Genomic DNA, 13,932 nt, shown 5'->3' with positions numbered 1-13,932 from the left:
TAATTTTACGATTTTAGTAACCTTTATCTAGAGAAGTCAAAACTTACGAACTGGTAATGTTCCTCCCGTAAAGACAGGCCGGTCACTACTTCGCACTAAGACCAATTTTATGGAGGCCATATACAAACGTGTTGTAATTATCGCTTCATATTTTCTTGTTGGTGGTTTTAATAGTTTAATTATCACTTAAGCAGATAAGGCAGGTATCCACATTCAAAGAATAATTAAACATGTACTAGCTATGCATGCAAGACAATAAGTACATAGGCGATGCACGAGTTAAACTAGATTTTAACAAATAAAATCATAACTCAAATTAAATATCCATCATTCATCAATAAAACATGTAAACATATTTATATAAGGTTCACATAAACATAATGACGAAACTTGATTATTTAATTAAGCATCTAAAATAAATAGATAGAATTAAAATTCCATCTTCACATAAACAAGATTATCTAGACATTAAGTCCAATCTTAAACAATCATACATTATTAGTTAAAATAACGTATCTTGATTATTAGAATCACCTTTTAATACTATTAGGATTTACTTAGATAGAATTAATCCATCATTATCCTAAAATTAATGTCTAGGTGTATATCATAAAAGATTAGCTAAGTCTCAATTTAAAATGCCCACTTGGATATATAAATCCACATTTATCCAATTAAGACTAAATCCATTTAAAACACACCAATTAAATTTGAGAACTAAAATTTCTCATAGCGTTCATAAAATCACATGACAAGAAGAATCTTATTACATCTTTAATTCAAAATGATGTTTTCTAGATGAAATAAAATTCACCTTCATCAAAATTAAAGACAAAATTCAACTTAATAAATAATTAAGGATTTTAATAGCAAAATTAATGCTCTATGAATTTTCATACCTTTAAATCTCATTTGATGTTATCTAGATGAAACAAATTCACCTTCATCAAAATTAAAGATAAAATTCAAATTAAACTAGGAATTGAATTCCAATTAAAATCCAATTAATCATTTAACACTTTAATAATTTAGGATTTAAGTAGCATGTTAATGCCAAATGAATTTTTCACTTCTTTAATTAAACCGATGTTATCTAGATGAAATAAAATCCACCTACATCATATTAAAGACAAAATTCAAACTAGGAATAGGATTCCAATTAAAATCCATCCAATTATTATATATGTAATTTTCGAAAATTTTGAAGGTTTAATACAATTGAAAAACTCATGTCTTTTCCTTAGGTATATATCTAGGAAATAATTCCATAACACACCAAATAAAATAAAGACTATTTCAATTAAACCTTTAAAATAAAACATGAAAGCATATAGTGAGAATATTCTTTAAAATTCCATTCTATTATGGAAAAGCCAAAATTTAGATCAATCAAAAATTGAATTCCCTTATGTTAATTATCATGATATTATCTAGATGGAAAGAATCCATCAAAATCAACTAATTAACAAATTAAATCAATTTATTTGACCTAATTATTCCAATTGGCAAATTTTTAAAGAATACAATTATTCTCTTTTAAATTAGAATCTTGATTTAATGACAAAATCATTCTAATTTACACAAGATATTTTAATTATTCTAGGTTTAGGATTTTAAACCGCAATTATAAATAGCTTGTGCCTTAAGAAATGAAAACACGAAAAACGAAGAACGAGACGACGCGACCAAAACCCTAATTAGGGTTTGGGCCGCCACCGGGCCTCGCAGCAGCCGCTGCTGCCGCGTCTAGCTACTGCCACCTCCCGCGTCTGCCGGCGCTGCTGCCACTGCAGCGTCGCCGCTGCCGTGCTCCCACTGGACCAGCCGCCGCTGTCCAGCAACGAGGAATCCGGCGTTGCAGAAGCCGCTGCCATTGCAGCGTCACTGCTGCCCGGAGAAGAAGCTGTTGTCCGACGAGGACAACTCCTCCGCCGTCGCCCGAAGGCGACGCAGCTGCTGCTGCTGCCTGGAGTCGCTGCCGCTGCCGGAGCTGCTGCCCGGAGCAAGAGTTGCTGTCACTGCAGCGCTGCCGCTGTGACGCTCCCACTGGAGTAGCCGCCCGCTCTCCGTCGCTTGGAACAGTGCGGCTGCGGCCCCAACAGAAGTCAGGGCCGCCGCTGTCCAACGGAGTTGCTTCGCTGCCACTCCTGCTTTCCGACGTCCCAGCCGCCAAGCTACTGATCGGATCTGCAACCGCGAGGGCTGCCCGAAGACGACGCAGATCGCCGCTGCCTCGCTCAGCCGGATCTGGATCGACGATCCCCGAATAAGCAAGATCCGCAGCCCGGTGTTCGAACACACCTAGGGTTTAACCCTTGTATTCCTTTGTTCGTTTTCAACTTTAATTAACTTGATTTATCGCGGTCGCTTCGCTTGACCGCGATCTTAAATCTTAATTAATCGTTTCTTAATATGTAACAATCTTTTATGTTCATATCACATATGCATATTTAAACATCTAGCTTTTTAGCCATTTAAAATATTCTTGCATATTAAACATCTAGCTTTTTAGCCATTTAAAACTATAGATCTATGAATACTTGCTTAGATCTAGAATATTCTTGTGAAAAACTTGAATAAAATCCAAGATTCATAATATTCCTTCATCGATCCAAGTATTCAATCATGGACCACTTTATTTCTTGATTCAAAAACATATATTCACTTAAACACATACATATATGTAATCAACAAACATATAATCTAGTACATATTACTTAGAATATATAGATCTAATGATGTTCATCATAGATCTAGAATATTTTTGTGAAAAACTTGAATAAAATTCAAGATTCATAATATTCTTTCATCGATCTAGAACATCATATCATAGATCCAAAACATATTGCATTATTTTTTAAAATCCCAAGTTTTAACACTATAATTTTTGAAAAATTCAATTAATCAAATACATAATCAGAGCCTAAAAATTGGCTCTGATACCAGTTGTTGGGACTACCGCAGCGGAAGACACGGAAACAAAACAGGTCCTAGAACGGATCTATTTAGGTGATTATGCATTCGACTCCAATTTCATGCAATTTACATAGATCTATATATATAACATCAAATAAACACATAATCATGCAATTTGATGTAGATTCGATTGTTACCTCATTTTGATCCATCATAGGATCGAAGTTGCTAGCTGCACCACCCGGAGATCCTTGGTTTATCGACCGTGAATCTTCCAACCTATTCCCTAGTCCTTGGTTATTCATCCGTTTTGGCGGATCTTGAACAATCAATAATAGTCTTGAAGAGATCTAGGGAAACCCAATCACAAACTCAATATTGTCTTGATCTAATCCTATGAATTAGGATAGAACAAGAACAAAACAAAACCCTAATTCTCCCACGTGCCAAGGCACGAAAATCGAGGCAAGGGGAGAGAGAGAGAGCCGGCGACGGCTACTAGGGTTTAGGGGAGGAGTGTTGCGAATAATGGTGTGTTAGGGTTTCCACATCTCATCACTATTTATAATGGACTTGTTGGGCTAGGTTGGGGATCCATGGAATGACTTAAGTGTTGGGCTCACCCATTGGATAAATTACTAATTAAATCAAATGACCCATGATTTAATATATTATCAATGGAATATTATTTTATTCCACTAAAGAATAATATTGCACTCCCACTTAAATCACCAAATTACAAATAACTTGGGTCCATTTTATTTTATAATATTTCCCGCGTTTAAGATTATCTTGATCCGTCAATTTAATTCTTTTGTCTGCTATGTGACTAGAATTAAATTAATTTTCCAAAGAGTTTTTCTAGTTTGAAACTTTATTTATTATTCGTTGAATAAATTCCAACTACGCAGTTTTCTGAATAATAAATTCCTTTTTCAAATATCAGGCCTTGTAGAAAAGCATAGCATACATAAGACTACCAACTACCGAAGCGTATGGTATCCTTCTCATTTCTGCTATCTCAGATGCTGTCTTAGGACACATCTCTTGAGATAAATGGATGCCATGTCTAAAAGGTAAGAAACCTTTCTTGGCATCTTGCATGCTAAATCGGCTAAGTACAATGTCGATGTAGGGCTCTTGGGATAAGCACAACATCCTTTTCTCACGGTCCCGTAGGACCTTGATGCCTAGAATGTGTCCCGCGTCTCCTATATCCTTCATCTCGAACTGGTTTGACAACCACGTTCGTACTGATGACAACATCTTTTTGTTGTTTCCAATTAGAAGAATGTCATCTACATATAAAACTAAGAACACCACATTCCCCTTTTCAACCTTCTTGTACACGCAGCTCTCGTTAGGGTATTTTTCGAATCCAAACTTTTGAACAGTCTGATCGAAACAATGATTCCATGATCTAGATGCTTGCTTGAGGCCATAAATGGCCTTCTTAAGCTTCCAAACCATGTGCTCTTTGCCCTTGACGGCATAACCCTCGGGTTGTTCCATGTAGATGGTCTCCTCAAGACTACCGTTCAAGAACGCAGTCTTAACGTCCATCTGCCACACATCCCAATCTATGTAAGCTGCTATAGACAATAGAATCCGGATCGATTTGAGTATGGCCACTGGGGAGAAGGTCTCGTCGTAATCGACACCTTCCTTTTGGGTGTACCCCTTATCCACTAGTTTTGCTTTAAAGACTTTAACTCGTCCATCGGGTCCACGTTTACGTTTGTATATCCACTTGCTCCCAATGACAGTACAACCTTCGGGTAGGACAGATAAATCGTAGACGTCTTTGTCTATCATAGATTGTAGTTCCGAATCAATTGCACATACCCATTGGCAATGATCGACATCCGCCTGCACCTCTGCAAAATTCCAGGGATCTAGTACATTGCTGTCCGAGGAGTGATCCATAGATTCTCCCAAACCAATGTACCTTTCGGGCTCATGAGATACCCTCCCACTGCGGCGCGGCACTACAACTGTAGGTGTAAAAGTTGAAGGTTCGAGAATTGGTTGTACTATTGGTACTTGTTATTGGTTAATGGAACTTGTGACTGAAGTGAGCTCTTCCAGAGCTACCTCACTGCTGGGTTTATGATTCACAACAAAGTCTTCCTCTAAGAACGTTGCGTGAGTACTCATAATGACTTTCTTGTCTCGGAGACTATAGAATTCATAAGCTTTCGATCCTTTGTGGTATCCTATAAACAAACATACCTCTGTCCTTGAGTCCAGCTTAGTTGGATCCTTTTCCAAAACATGAGCTGGACACCCCCATATCTTGAGATGCTCTAGATTGGGCTTGTGCCCAGTCCACAACTCATATGGAGTGGCAGGAATAGATTTTGACAGTAAATTGTCTAAAATATGGCTCGCAGAAAGCAAGGCATGTCCCCAAAACGAAATAGGCAGTCGTGCATAACTCATCATCGATCGGACCATGTTTAACAAGGTTCTGTTCCTTCTTTCAGCTACGCCATTCTGCTGGGGTGTGTCCGGCGCAGTCAGTTGGGATTCAATTCCCTCTACCGATAAGTAGTCCAAAAACTCGGCACTGAGGTATTCGTCTCCGCGATCAGATCGCATGCTTTTGATACGTTTTCCATGATGCGTCTCGGCATAAGCCTTAAACTCCTTGAACTTGTAAAAAGCTTCAGACTTAAAGCGCATCAAATAAACGTATCCAACTTTCGAGTAATCATCAATAAAAGTGTTGAAATAGCGAAAGCCGCCTCTTGCCTCGGTTGACATTGGTCCACACACATCAGTATGAACGAGTTCTAGTACTTCCTTGGCCCTATTACCTTTCACCCTAAAAGGTCTCTTAGTCATCTTGCCTTCCAAGCAGGATTCACACGTGGAAAATGATTCATTATCGAGTCCTTTAAGAAGGTCTTGATCCACGAGAATTTGAATCCTCCTTTGGTTGGCATGACCAAGTCTAAGGTGACATAAGTACGTTTCGTTCATTGAACTTGAAGGTTCCTTTCTTTTCTTTGAAATTTTCGATGCATTATTGAGTTCTAATTTGCGATTATTAAATTGTGTAGATATGATTGTGTACAGATTGTTTTCCATGATACCACGACAGATATAAGAACCATCTTTCTTAATAACACAATTGTCATTAAAAGAAATCGAATATCCATCAAAAACTAATTTAGAAACTGAAATTAAATTTCTTCTAAAAGAAGGTATCAACAAAACATTCTTCATAACCAAAAATCTATCACTACTAAAACGCAAATAAACGTCTCCCACTGCAACGGCCGCCACTTTAGTAGCGTCGCCCAGCTGGACTTCGATCTCTCCATCATATAGCCGTCTTGTCACCTGCATTAAGTCAGGATCAAAACAAATATGATCAGTAGCTCCAGGGTCTATAACCCAAGTATGTGATGAAGTCGAAGCCAAACATGACTCAACAACTAGAGCTTGGTGTATACATGTAGCCTTGCCCTTTTTAGGGCAGTCTGGCTTCCAATGCCCCTTCTCTCCAACTTGAAACACTTTCCGGTTTGCTTCTTTCCCGACCTCCTCTTTTTCTTTCCCTTAGCTTCCTTAGGTGCGACCTGATTTGTCACTTTCTTCTTCCCTGCGCCAGGCCTACGGCCAGAGGAACGATGTGATGAACTAACCATCGCAGCCTTAGCTTGGTTCATGAGATCCTCTGCTGACTGAAGTTCAGTCAACAGCTCAACCAAGGTGTAATTTCTCTTGTTCATCTCAAAATTGAGCTTGAACTGCTGAAAGCTAGGGGGCAGACTCTGAAGGATGATAGTAACTTGGGACTCGGCATCAATGACACCTCCCAAAACCTCAATTTGATTGAGGTGGCTCATCATCTCGAGGACATGGTCCCGCACAGACGAGCCTTCCTTCATAGTCTTGCACATGATACTCCGAAAGGCTTGAGACTTAGCCGTTCGATTCTGAGTACCAAAGAGATTTGTGAGATTTTCCATGATCTCGGTGGCAGTCACCATGGCGGCATGCTGATGTCTAAGCACCGTTGACATGGAGGCCAACATATAAGACTTAGCCATCTCATTCGCCTTATGCCACCGTCTATGGGAATCTCGCACTGACGGTGGCATAAGGCGAATGAGATGGCTAAGTCTTATATGTTGGCCTCCATGTCAACGGTGCTTAGACATCAGCATGCCGCCATGGTGACTGCCACCGAGATTTTCCATGATCTCGGTGGCAGTCACCATGGCGGCATGCTGATGTCTAAGCACCGTTGACATGGAGGCCAACATATAAGACTTAGCCATCTCATTCGCCTTATGCCACCGTCTATGGGAATCTCGCACTGCTTGCGCGGCGTTAGCCGCCGACACTGGGGGCCGTGGAGTAGTGAGCACAAACTTGTACTCATCGGCCGTGAGAACGATGTCCAAATTTTGTTTCCATTCTATGTAATTTTGGCCCTCGAGTTTGTTTTCTTTAAGAATTGCAGAAAGAGGATTGAGTGACATGTTGACGATTTAGATTGCACTGCAAAACAGAATATTTACTATTTGTCATAAACTTATGTGATGAAATTGAGTAGATTAACCATAAAACTTTTCAAATACTCACAACTGTAAAATTAAAAATTTGTACCCTCAAGCAGAGATCAATACGCATTAAAATTTCAACATTTTTATTGGTCACAACACCGACGAATAGTCTAGAGACCGCTGCACGGCATGGCCGCCAAATGTTGCCTAAGCACGACCATCAGATTTAGCATTACAGTATCTCGTTTCTACAACACACTCCCATAACAATGCTCATGCGTTGATAACAAGACCAAGCTATCTCGTAAATTCTGTTTGGACTTCTGAAACTTTTAATTTCTTAGGATTATTGTCCCCACAGCATGTGTGGCGATAATATTGGAAACTACTTTCTAGTCCATACTATTTATAATTGAGAAGTCCACCTATATGAACTCGCTATTTCTTAGGATTATTGTCCCCACAGCATGGGTGGCGATAAGATTCAGAAATTAGCTTCATAAGTTGTGGACCAATCGATGGAGATCATATAAAAACTTAGTTCGTAATTATCGCTTAGATATTTAAGTTATGGTTTTTCATTAATTATCCTTAGCCTTAGTGCAGATTAAAGGCTTAATTAAATTCTGTTGGTATTTAATTGACTGGATAATTAAATCTTTTATAATCTTTTAAACATCTTATTAAAGGATAAAATATTAATTTCTAAAGTTTAATTCATATTCATGTCTTCTATAAGATTTATCTAAAATAATTAATTATTTATATCTTTGACGGACATGAATAAATAAACTTAAATTAATTCCTTATTAAGATTGGAAAGAGAATAATATTTTATTATTTAATGAAATCCTACATATCTATCCTTATTAGGATTCTAGATATATATAATATAATTAGGAAACTATTACATTATTCTCGTCCACATCATCTAGGATTAATAGATATCCCTAGATATGGTCAATAATCTAAATATTCCTAAAATCTAGGGAAATCTTCCCAAAATATTTTATTTCCATTAAATAACAATATTTTAATGATATCTTTTAATTTAGGAATCAAATAATCATTAAAATAATATTTCATCGTTATCTCGTGATCGAGGTTCGCACGATCAACGACGACAAAGAGATCTGCCGGAGTTCGACTGCCGGACTGGCGAATTCGCCGTCTAGCCACCTCCGGCAGTCCGCGCGATGGCGGCTGCTTCCTTTCTCCCACTACGGCGCAAAAAAGGCCGCTACTCCCTCCGTCGACGTTCGCAATTGCACGGCTAGCGTCGCGCTTTTCCGGCGGACTCCCTCCGTCGCATACGACGAGCTGGCTGAATCCAGAGGCCACCGCTCAGGTCAACGCCGCTCCGGACCGCCGTCGCGCGACCTGGGTTCAACTAGAGCTAGGGTAGGGTTAGGGTTAGGGTTAGGGTTCTTGCGGTGGAACTGTCGCCGCTCTCGGAGGAGCAGCGACTTCCGGTCACCACCACCATCGTCGATCGCCGTGGAGTTGAGGAGGATCGGCGCTGCGGTCTGGCCGGCGGCGTGGACGAGCCCTCGCTCGTTTTCACGTCGCCGCTTGATCGCTGCGATGCTCCAACTATCCGGCCGCGATTTCCGAAGCATTCCGGGATCGGCGGTCTCGCCGGCGACGCGCACGACTCCTCCCTCGTCTGCGAGGCGCCGGTCGATTGCCTCCCTCATTCCCACTCGCTCAACAACCCTAATTGGATTGCCTGTAGCGCGATTCGTCTCGGCGCAAGCGCCGACGAATCGCACGTCTCGTGCGTTTCTTTGTTTTGATAGTTCTTGAGTTCATCATGCATATAATTATAACATATAAAAACAAGAACATGCTTCGAAAACAAAAACGCATGCATACATGAATTTCGCGAAATTTAAATCCAAATAATCAGAGCCAAAGACTGGCTTTGATACCAATTGAAGGGGTTGGCAGCGGAAGCGCTCATATAAATCCATTACATAATAATTCTGATCTATTTAGCGGATTATTTACACAAATTCTATTAAAGTAATTATCACATGTATCATGCTCAAAACTCAAATAAAACATTCTTTAAATTAATTGAAACCTAAAACATGCTTTTCTACGGTTTAGCCATTATACCTTGAAGATTCTCCAAAGAATCGAAGATGGTTAGCGCCTTCTCCACGTGAAGATCTTTAGTACAAAACCACGGATCTTATGTCTGGTTTCCGGACTGTAAACTGATATCAGGGGGGGCTGATCTCACCACTTTACTAGGACTTAAATAAAGAAGACAGAAATCCTTTCCCATGGAGGAGAAGAAAATTCGACCACTCCTAGAAAGAGAGGGGGCGAAAATTTTGAGTAAAAATCAAGTGTATTTTCTGTCTACTTTATTCTCCTATTTATAATAAGTCACATATTGGGCCCAGACAGGGATCTATGGAAGGCTTTGGATATAGGCTCCTCCAATTAGCTTTTTACTAATTAAATTAAACCCAATTTAATATAAGCTTATAATTGAAATATTACGAGCAGCCACTGCAGAAGTAATATTGCACTCCCCATCCAAATCCGAAATTATAAGTACTTCGGGTTCCCATTACTTGATATTTATTTCCCGCGCTTAAGATATAAACATCCATTAATTAATTATTGTCTGCTATGGACTTAATTAATTAATATCTTATTTATTCCAAGAGAGGACTCAGCAAGAAAAACTTATTTATTATTCATAGAGTAATTAAACTCCAACTAGCTAGGTTCCGAATAATAAAACCTTATTTCAAGCTCCTCTTGAGGATGTTATCAAACGAGACTCACCTCGCGCACGATTCAACATAATAGCAATCCTAGCACCGCTAGATATTAATCACCACTACCCAATATACCAGGCTTATTGGGTTGCGAAAAACCCGCACCATTTGGTAAGTCAAAGTAGTGCATAATCAATACCGTATGCTCAATGCTAACGTACATTGATTGAGAAATAATTTACGAGACCTCGTCTTTCAGTAGATAGCATAAAGACTGTCTCGCTGTTAGATCCATTCAGTGCTATACCACACCAATGTCATCTTATTTCAGTAAGGCTTAGAAATAATCGGACTGACATTGCAACCTTTCACGATAGGTAGCCTAAGCCTATCTAGGTTGTGAAATTATTCTTTTTCTTTGTTTAGAACTGACCGTGTTACCTTAAAGTGAACGACGCCCACAACCGGTTTACTAAAACAAAGACTTAGACTTTGTTAAGTTACTTATACATTTAAACATGTAATAAACATCTATTAAATGTAAAACATAACAACATTATGACAAAAATAATCTGTTTATTTCTTTGGAAAATAAAATAAGAGTTTTAACAGTATTTAATCACTCGAAAGGTGATTTCTAGTATACAAACTCTAACAATCTCCCACTTATACGCAAAACATCTTTCGAGTATATAAAATAAAATGTGCACTACGTCTAATTCTCCCACTTATACTGAAAGCGAGTTGAGGTCTCGAGCGAGTCAAACTCCCATTCCTTCTACATGGTGCGCGAACGGTTTGACCGCCAATGCCTTAGTAAAAGGATCTGCCAGGTTGTTCTCTGACGCAATCTTGACCACTTGTACGTCTCCTCTCTGCACTATATCTCTGATGATATGATACTTCTTCTCAATGTGTTTGCTCGCTTTGTGAGCTCTTAGTTCCTTCGAATTTTCCACAGCACCAGAATTGTCACAGTAAATGGTGATGCACTTGGGTAGATTCGTAACCACACCTAAGTGCATAAGAAAGTTCTTGAGCCATACAACCTCCTTTGCAGCCTCCGAAGCGGCCACATATTCAGCATCCATGGTAGAGTCTGCAATGCATTTCTGCTTTACACTCTTCCAAATTACGGCTCCACCTCCTAAGGTAAACACATAACCAGAAGTAGATTTCCTCGAGTCCTGATCAGCTTGAAAGTCTGAATCAGTATATCCTAAAGGACATAGCTCGCCTGCTTTTTAAACTAGAACATAGTCCTTAGTCCGTTTAAGGTACTTGAGTATGTTCTTTACTGCAGTCCAATGTCCTTGGCCCGGATTTGACTGATATCTTGCTACCATGCCAGCAACAAAGCAAATATCAGGCCTTGTACAAAGCATAGCATACATGAGACTACCAACTGCCGAAGCGTATGGTATCCTTCTCATCTCTGCTATCTCAGATGCAGTCTTCGTATGTACCGCTCTAGCTCGCGGTTCATGTAGGCCTCCATAGCCTCGTTCATCTGCCGTTCGTACTCCTCAGTATCCCCACCACTACCACCACTGCTACCACCCGCGTTACTCATCGCTCGATGTTGCTCTTGTACAAAAATTAAGAGAGAGAGAAAACTCGTTAAAACAAGTGGTGCAAATGAAAATGAAACTAAAATCACGTGTATATAGGTTTTCATAAAAAATTTTTAAAATAAAAGGAAAATTGGCGCTGGCCGATCGGCACGCCACTATGGCGGCCAGCGCATCGGCCAGCGCATGCGAATCGGCTAGCCCACGCCGATTCTCGGCTGGTCGGTTGCAATAGTTCGGCTAGCCGACCGGCTAGCGACGCGAATCGGCTAGCCGGTCGGCTAGCCTCTATTGTGGATGCTCTAAATAACACCAAAACATGTACTCCTCTATCTCAGCCAAAACCAGGTATAGTGGTTGTGGAGTTTCTCAAATCTCTTGAAAACATAAGTCTTTTCCGTAATTGCCCTCCTGATTGTGAAATTTTGTTTGCATATGCTGAAGAAATACCTATTTTTTCGCAAATAGAAGAGCTTTGGTCTTTGGGTTTGGAATAAAGAAAGGATTTTTCCTTATTTATGTCTACGAACTTGCGAGCTTAGGTATCTAAAACATGAGAAACCTTGCTTCAACGACAATTTGGTGCGTTGCTTCTTATTCCTCTTCTCTCTATCCCTCTGTGATTTTGGGAATAGGTTTGGGTTTCTGTAACAGCACGCCCTCATAGGGTACAATAAATGCGGCGACTGCTACCAAAACTGACTTAAAAGAGTTTAACATAGGCTAGGGTTCCATTTAAAGAGGCTTGACCTAAGTATAAAACGGACTATCAGAGTCGCAAGTCAAAGGTTTAATCAAGAGAAATAAATGAATGATAAGTACTATAAAGTATGATTAAAACTGAAGGGTTCAATAAATCCCAATGATATCACAAGATGTCTCAAGATTCTAAAACGAAAAGAACAAGTGCAAAATATCCAAATAATACTAAAGTGTTTCAAAGAAAATTCAGCGGAAATGACCAAGAGAAAGTGCAGCTATGTATGGAGACACAACTACGCTTGAAGTTCAAAACACCCATCTTAATTAGTTAATATGCTCAACACCCGCCACCGCTCGTCGTCGTTCAACCTGCACATAAGGAAAACACATGCAGGGCTGAGTATTTTAAAATACTCAGTGAACTCGTTGCCAAAACATTTTATAAGTTATGCCACCCTTACCATAGTGAACTCGAGGTTTTACACTTTACAAGATAAATATTCAACGAGTATCACAAAAATATTTCCATAGATTGGCCAATCAAACAACTCCCCAATTTCCTCATCACTTTCCACAATCTCATCATTTCCATAGTGCGACGAAAGTATGGCCACACTTTTTGCCCACGAGACCGGCCGACTAGCAAGGACGGCTCCCGATCCCACCGTGTACACAGCCTGGTAGGGTTTGCGGCCCGTACTCAGACCCGAATCCGTTTAAACGTATCCATAGCCACTGTAGCCTAATGGAGCGTACTCACAAACTAGGCATTAGGCACACAATATCATCACAAAAGAGTTTAGGAATAAAGCCCACCTCGACTGCTTAGATTTCAAGTATGTTCTTTCCTTTGTTATCTTGCTTCGCAACCGAGGTTTCACCTTTTAATCACATAGGCATATATCACAAATCAGATTCAACACAAACTCCTAACTCATGCATGTCTCAAGGCTTTTCCCTTTTCCCATCGATTTATCTTAACGTCATCAATCAAGGCCATGTTCATCACATAAGTTCCATTTGCATCTCAACTCTAGATCTAACATCAACATATGTCACACAAGAGTATTTTGCCAACATACACACAACACACACGCACACACACTCGCCACACCCACACGCACACACACCACACACATGCATACATATTTCCATATCCCCTTTATCCCACTTTCACTCAACAAGATGCACGAGGGTTCAAGAATACCGATTAATCGGTTAGAAAGAAGAGGAATCGAGTAGAAAGAAGAAGATTAATATGAGAATACTTTTTTGAGAATAACGAACGGTAGAAACGAAGTAAAGACTTGGTTCTTCAAAAATCTTGAGGCTCAAACTCTAATTCTTCTCAAAGGATGAAAGTTATTGGAGTAAAGTAGAAGAAAATTGAGACAGAAGGAAAAGAGGGAGGGGGCGAAAATTGTGATGGCTAGGGTTAGAGGTTTCTCTTATTTATAGTGCTCAATAAGATCTGTAGGTAAATAC

The sequence above is a fragment of the Salvia hispanica genome, chromosome 4 (assembly GCF_029641045.1).
Source record: "Salvia hispanica isolate PSC_SH4W2 chromosome 4, Shi_PSC_v1, whole genome shotgun sequence".
In the NCBI taxonomy this organism is placed as follows: Eukaryota; Viridiplantae; Streptophyta; class Magnoliopsida; order Lamiales; family Lamiaceae; genus Salvia; species Salvia hispanica.
This window is presented reverse-complemented; position numbering follows the sequence as displayed.